The sequence below is a fragment of the Oryzias latipes genome, chromosome 2, assembly GCF_002234675.1.
Source record: "Oryzias latipes chromosome 2, ASM223467v1".
Classification (NCBI taxonomy): domain Eukaryota; kingdom Metazoa; phylum Chordata; class Actinopteri; order Beloniformes; family Adrianichthyidae; genus Oryzias; species Oryzias latipes.
In genome coordinates this window covers 22,452,570-22,458,602 of record NC_019860.2, presented here as the reverse complement: position 1 = coordinate 22,458,602, position 6,033 = coordinate 22,452,570, and positions in this window count along the sequence as shown.

Sequence of the window (6,033 nt, the reverse complement as noted above, 5' to 3'; positions counted from 1 at the left end):
CATTTTTGAAAAAGTATTATTTTTCGTGAATTTGTCACGTGCACCTTTGACCAGGGTTTCATAGACAGAAGTGGATTAATGAAGGTCCTGATGCAGCCAATCAGCCAGTGAAGGCTGGTAAGAAGGGGTTAGTGGGTAAGCGGAGAGCACGGGTTGTCTGCAGGCCACACAACGCCGCTCCTGGCTTAGATTAACATGTATTTTTTTATTTGATTTTATGAAAAAAAAAAAACAATAAAAAGAATGCTTTTATGGTGGTGAAAGTTGCTAGAAGAGATGACCAAATGTGTTTGGTACCAAAAGTGAGACAAGGATGTTCTTCTGGCTCTTAAAAAACAAAGAATTCTGCTCCGATTTCCCCCTTTTTTAATTTTATTTTTGAATTTTCCTCTGCTACCTCCTCCCCAAAGCGGAAGGGTTCCATTCATGACGAAAACCTTTCTTCTCCAGATCATCGCAGCTCCCCTCGACATCATTAGTGAAATCACCCAAACATCGTCTCACGTGGCAGAAAGTCTCACGTGCTATCAAAGACTCTGGCGCCAATCAAAACTCACCGTCTCCATGGAAACTATTCCAAATCCAACGGTGACAGCAGCTAGCTGGTGCCGGGGTGGCGTCTGTCAACCCACATAGTCATTGCCCGAACCGCCATCCTTTTCTATCGGCGGCAATCACGGCCAGCAAGAAAAGCCAACCGCACTTTTTCCTGTCCCTGAATTCGACGGAGGCTTGATGTTATTTCAAAAGACGGCCAGGGAGGCGCTTTTCCTTCAAAGAGTCCAGACTGATTTCATCTCCTATTTGATGATTAGCAGACTGATTAGCCACCTCACTGCTGAACCGGGTCAGGGCTGGTTTAGGGACGAGTAGCAGCCGTCTAGTAATCAGACTACTTTGTAGTGAACTCCCCACCCAGCGTGGAGGACGATTCAGAAGTTAAGCTAACGGTGTGGAGCAGTTACTTGACCTTAAAAATCCTGATAAAGTTCAGGTTTAAGCTCTCCAAGAGGTTTTTCTGAGGTGAGACGCCTCTACCTATTTTTAGCTTACGGCCTGACCCTGACCAGAACTCCTCTCAGAAGATGAAACCCGAGCTGCTCTTTGACCCGGTTCTGCATGCAAATCAAAGCCGGATCGATCTGGGATGGTCTGGTGAATTAATTACGCAGCGATTGTTCCGGTCTAGTCCGGCGATCCGTTGAATTAGACGGACTCTTTGTGTCTTCTGTGATTTGAAAGGATAATTAGGTTTCCAGATTGGCACGAGAGCGATTTGGATCGTTCTGTTCACACCTCCTGTTCATCCTCCGTTGAGCGCCACGGCCAGAAATGTACGCTTGAATCCTTTAAAGACGCGATTTAAGGTTAATAGATGAAGCTAGGCGTTTATGCATTTCAAATGAGCACATTAGCATCCCATAATTGAGTGTTTGTTCATTGGATTTCCATTAGTTCTTGTTAGTGGTGGCCGCCTCGCACATGTGTTTGCCCCTCTCCGGTGCTAACTTCAATCACGTGCACACCCTGTGCGTCCATAGTAACTGTAGCATGGCTTAAGGGCATCACACCAGGGGATCACCTGTACGCCATCAGTGCATGCAACTTCCATTAACCTTACGAATACGACACGATGCGCTGGCCACCAACATGACAGTGGTACGTTCCGTTTTCATGATACTCCCCTGAAGATGCAGCCACTCCTCTCTACCACCGGGGGCACAGCCATAAACCCTCTGCCCCCACCTCTTAGGGAGGAGTTATTATCGTCTCGACGTACCGACTCTTCGGCTTTTGACCAGTTTGCCAAACCATTCCGATGATCTTTCCAAGATGTAATAAAGTTTGGGTCATTTGGGTTAGTTTACCGGGTCACCGCTTAACTAACTGGGTCAGTTTGTACCAAATAGTTAATTCATATTTGAAAATTCAAACGGTTTGAATTAGTTTTGTGTAAAAAGTGGGGGGAAAAAGTCTGTCACGCAGGCGACTTAGATGATTAAATAAAAAAAAAAAACAATACAAAAACGAGATAAAAGAGCAAATGAAATTAATTAATAGAAATAAAATAGAAAAAAAATGGAAAAAACAGTCCAAATTTCACGAGAATAAATTCATACAACTATGAGAAAAAAGTCAACAGTTCAGTCAGTTTAATTAATAAAATTAGGATTTAAAACATATGTTTACTTGGACAAAATCCTGCTTTTTTAAAAATGAAGCTGTGATGTCATAAAAATAAAGTTATTGAGATTCCTGAACTGTGTGACGTCATCCAGTTTCACTGGACTGTCTCCAGCACAAAAAAATGCTTGATGGTATTTGTTTAAACATTTTAAAAGCTGAAACTCCTTTTACTTTCATAAAAATGCAAAAAATTAGAACTTTTAGAAGCACAAATTTATGATTTTATTCTCATAGAATTCTTTTGTCATAATTTTATAAATTGTCAAATTTTGACTTTTTTCTCCAGATTTTCCACTTTATTCTGGTAAAAGTTTGACCTGTTTTTTATAATTCTATTATTAGTAAAACTTTGTGGGTTTGTTTTTTATTTTTTATTCTCAGTATTTTGTAACTTGATTCTCATAAAATGTCAACTTTTTTTTGTAATTTTGCAACTTTTTTTCCTAAAAAAAACTTTTCAGTGTTTTTTTCATAACTATACACACAAACCTTTGCTAATAAATTTTCAACTTTGCCCTCACATCTATATGAATTTACTTTCCTACAACTTTGGCTTGTATGACTTTATTTGTAAAGATGAAATTCCTACTTTTCTCTCATAATTTCGTGACTTGATTTTGCAGAATTTTGACTCTCTCATAATTGTACAAATTTTTCCTCATAAAATGTAAAAATTAAATTATGACCATAATCTCATAACTTTGCAACGCGATTTCTGATTTTTCTCATAATTTTACAACTTTTTTAAATTTCACTTTTACCTTTATTCTCATAATTTTCCAACTTCGTAAACATAAAATTCTATCTTTTTTCTCATAATTTTATTATTTTGTTTTAATAACGTTAAGACGTTTTTGTGTCATTTTACGATTTTTCTTCTCGTAAAATTTGGACTTTTTCCCCCCTAATTTTGTGACTTTGGTCAAAAAATGTCAACGTCTGTCCTGTATCTACAAACAACACCTATATTCGTTCTGCCCGGTCACCTAGAGAAAAAGATCTCAATGGGAGCAGCGGCTCTCTCCTACAAGCTCCAACAGAAAAGCCAGTTTCTCACAGAAAGAAGAGTGCACCTGTCATAAATCCACCTGGTGAGGGGGCGTAGCCAACTCAGATGTGACACCGGCTTCCGCTGGATGTCTGAGTTGTTCAGAATAACGCTGGTCGTTCTAACCAATGAGTTATATCACTAGAGGAGACATCACGTGATTCCTTACGGGAGGAGAGCACCGCCATCTTGGTGAGGTCAAGTTACTGCTGCAGTGAATGCATTTAAACACATTTTTTGCATAATACCAGTTAATTGTTTGGGTTTCAACTGCCAAAATCAGAGAACTGAGTCCATGAAGGAGGAAGGTATATTATTTCAAAGGTAAGTACTATATTTTTTTTCTTTTAATGCTGCAGGGGCTTCATTAATCGAACACATGTTGACATGCTTGATGCTGCAGGGCTGTTATCAACATGCTGCATGATGAACGTATAATATGCTGTCGACATAAATGTACATTTTATTTTGCTAAACCTGTATACAGTATACTAGGACTAGGCTATTATAACAATATAGATTTATACATTTCTGACTCAGAGACTGAACTTTTCTTATAGGTTTCCAATGGATTCAGACTTAAGGAAAAAGTGGATCTTAGCAATAAAAAGAGCTAACCCAGATGGATCACTGTGGGACCAACTAGCAACACAGTCTGGATATGTTCAGAACATTTTGTGGAAACACATTTAGATAAGAGGTCAGACTGTTTGCTTGAAACCCGACACCATAACATCTGTGTTACACAAATTGATCACTCACATGAATCAGTATAAATCTATTGTTCACTTTTGGACTTCTTTTGAATATTTTACTATTATTATTATTATTAATATTAATATACTTATTATTTATTGACTTATTATTTATGTGTTGTCATTATTTATTGACTTATTTATGTGTTATTATTTATTGACTTATTATTTATGTATTGTTATTATTTATTGTTTGTATTGACTTTCTATTGATTTATTATTATTATTATAATTATTATTGACTTATTGTTGGGTTTTTCTAAATAATTTAAATTACATGTCAAAGAGGTCTAAAAATCCTAAATTTTTACAAATTATTTTTTTAAAATTCTTAGTAAAAAAAAATGTATTTGTAAGAAGTCCTGCAACACTGCATTTTCATTAAAGTTTGAGCTTTTAAGGCTGACTGTTTCTCTTCTTAAACAACAACAAATGATGCATCTATATATATATTATATATATAAATATAATATATTTACATATATGTATAAATATTTATAAATGTAAAAATATATATAGTATATAAAAGCTACTTAGACACCTCTAAAAGTAATTGAAATCATTGTCATGTGGGCGTTGTCGACCTCACCAAGATGGCGTCACGCTCCGCCACCGTCGGCCAGGCTTCTAAAACGGGCGTGTCTCCTCTAGTGATATAACTCATTGGTTCTAACGTTTGGCTCCACAGGCAGCTGAACAGGAAACGAAAATACTTAAGTTGTCCTTTCAGAATAAAAGTCTTCAGAGTCACTACACATGTGAGTCCTGTTTCTGTGTTCCACAATGGCGTCCTTCCAGTGAGTCAGCTGTGGAATGCTGTTAGAATAGCTCAACCGCCGGCCGTGCCCCTCTAAGAGGTTCTGACGTGTACTTACTTGAAGGAGGTACATGTTATCTCAGTTTCTACATACAAATTGTAGTAGAAGTATTTCACACAGATGAGAACGCCAAAGGTTTGGTCCACATCTGTGACTTCCTGTTTTGGGTTTCAGTCCAGAGAAGACTGTAGATCTGGGTTTGGACTTTACTTAAGAAGGTTTGCAGTGGAGTCCCGTTGTGGGTACCGGATGTTCTCGGGTTGCCGGATGTTCTCGGGGTCCTTCGGGGTCCTTCGACCAATGATGACGTCACACTATTTGATTGGCTGTAAGTTGCCACGACCAATGAGTTAACGTCGCTAAGTTTTTTTTTAAACTTTATTGACAATTGCGGTATCATACATTAACAATGACATTAACGTTAACAACGAACAATAGCAATGTAATGAATATTGCTTCGAAGATCAGTCACCATTGCCAAACATAATATATTAACATAGAAAATAAAGAATAGAGGGGAAAAAAGAAACAATGAACATAACACACAAATAAATAAAAACATAAATAAAATAAAAGAACATAGAAAAAATCTAAATAGTCTAATACTAGTTAAGTTAGGGGTACTCGTGAAGTTTGTATTTCTGAACAAAACTAAGCAATTTCAAGCCATTCTTCTTTTTCATATAATGAAGTGATTGAAAGTAAAAACAGAGCTCTTTATTAAATGTTATAAAAAGTGGTTTGGTCTTCAAAACTTGACCTCACCAAGATGGCGGTGCTCTCCTCCAATGAGGAACCACGTGATGTCTCCTCTAGTGATATAACTCATTGGAAGGACCCTGAAGGACCCGAGAACATCCGGCAACCCGAGAACATCCGGTACCCACACCGTCTCTGAACGAAAGAAATGTCCATATTTTCATGAATGCATACCTTAAATGTTTTTATTTTAATATTCAGAAGTATTAACAATACAACAACGTTTTGTGCAAAACGGACCCGTTTTGCACAAAAATAAAAAGCAAAACTTTATAAAATGTTCTGGTCATTTACCTTTTTTTCTAATTCGGACAAACGTCATCATCCAATCAGCGATGTCCTGTAATGCCTACCTTTACTGATTTCCAGAAGAAAAAAAAGGTAAAGCATTTAGTTAAACAAAAGCAATTTCCAGGAATGTTAAAAATAAAAGGAGAAACCGGAAAATGTAGGTTTTATGGAGCAT